Raw genomic sequence first — 1,664 nt, forward strand, 5'->3', positions numbered from 1 at the left:
TAATTTCACTTGAACCAAGCTGCAAATAAATGGAATAAGACATCAAATTAACACTAGCTCCTAAATCTAGCAAGACTTGTTCAAACTAATTATTCCCAATACTGTATGTAATCGTTGAACAACCAAGATCCTTATACTTAGGAGGAATTCGTTGCTCAATTAGAGCACTAACTTGCTCTGTTAGAAATATTATCTTTTTAACATGGTGCTTCCTCTTAACTATACACAAATCTTTAAGAACTTTTGTATAAGTAAGAACTTGTTTAATAACATGCAAAAAAGGGAACTTAATTTTTAGTTACTTGAGGTTCTCCAAAATTTCATTAGAGAATCCAAAATTCGCATACTAGATTTTAAAACTTGAGGAAATAGTACCTTAACTGGGCTCTTGATTACCTCAGTTCCTTGGTACTATCATTGATTTGTTCCTCTTCAACATCCTTTGCCTTATCAATTGTTAGGATGTGTAGGGACTTACCACTTCTTGTCATAATGGCATTGACCTCTTTCAAATCTCCTTATATGATATGTTGACCTTGGGATGTGAATTTGGGTTGAGAAGAGAACTTGTCATGCTCATTCACACTTAAGTAGCTCATTATCTTGGATACATAGCTCTTTATCTTTTTATTTTCTTCAACAACCTACGTAATCAAAGATTCAAATTTTTGATTAGTTTTACCTTGTGTCTCAATAAAAGCATGTAAAGTATTTTCTAAAGAGTTCATAGAAGAAAAAGATGCATGATATGGTGCAGGATATGATCTAAGGGGCTGTGCAGGTGGCTGGTATTCAGACTTCTAGCAAAAGTTTGAATAATTTCTCCAACCAGAATTGTATGTATTTGAGTAGGGTGAAAATAGTTTTTAATACATGCCAAGAGAATTGCAATGTTTCTCATACGCTACTCTCGTCTCAGCAAGTGTTAGGCAATTTTGTGTAAGATGATCTACTCCTTGACAAATAAAACAAAGTTTAAAGGCATCAACTTGGGGAATAATATGAGCTGTCATAGTTTCCTTCATCTTCAATGCCTCTAACTCTCTAGTTAGGCCCTCCATCCTTGCCTTCAAGTTATCTTCTTCTTTGAAATGATAGATGCCTTCACTAGAATGAGTTTAATTGGAACGTGCTCGATTGGTATTGTCAAAAGCATTTGATTCTATCCAACTGTGAGCTTTTTATGAAAGTTCATTCAAATATTCTATTGCCTCATTCGGGTCCTTCTTGAAAAAGTCACTATTACACATCATTTTAACAAATTGACGCTCTCTAGGAGTGAGACCATGATGGGGACACAAGCTAAGTAACTATTTAAAACGTTTCCATGCTTGACATAAAGTCTCACTATTCTTTTGTATAAAAGTTGAGATTTGCATTTTCAAAATATTAGTTTTATGATGAGAAAAGTATTTATTGAAAAAAATTTAGGTCATCTCAACCCATGACTCAATCGACTGTGGTCTCAATGAATACATCAAACTCTTTGCCATATCCTTTAGTGGGAAAGGAAAGAACTTAAGTCGAACAATATCTACAATATCAGGTTGACCATGAAATGTAGCAACAACTTCTTCAAACCCCCTAATATGCACATATGGATTTTCACTATCCAAATTATGAAAAGTAGGGAGAAATTGTATTATACCTAGTTTGAAATCCAT

The 1,664-nt window shown here is 33.8% G+C and overlaps 1 non-coding gene across 1 annotated transcript; it reads left to right on the plus strand.

Annotated features, from left to right (window-relative positions):
• Nucleotides 1-1,281: 1,281 nt before the first annotated feature.
• On the plus strand, nucleotides 1,282-1,388 carry LOC122277932. The gene has a single exon (XR_006229235.1). It is a non-coding gene; the product is annotated as a small nucleolar RNA R71 (small nucleolar RNA).
• The last annotated feature ends 276 nt before the right edge of the window (nucleotides 1,389-1,664 follow it).

Source organism: Carya illinoinensis, chromosome 9 (assembly GCF_018687715.1).
Source record: "Carya illinoinensis cultivar Pawnee chromosome 9, C.illinoinensisPawnee_v1, whole genome shotgun sequence".
Lineage (NCBI taxonomy): Eukaryota > Viridiplantae > Streptophyta > Magnoliopsida > Fagales > Juglandaceae > Carya > Carya illinoinensis.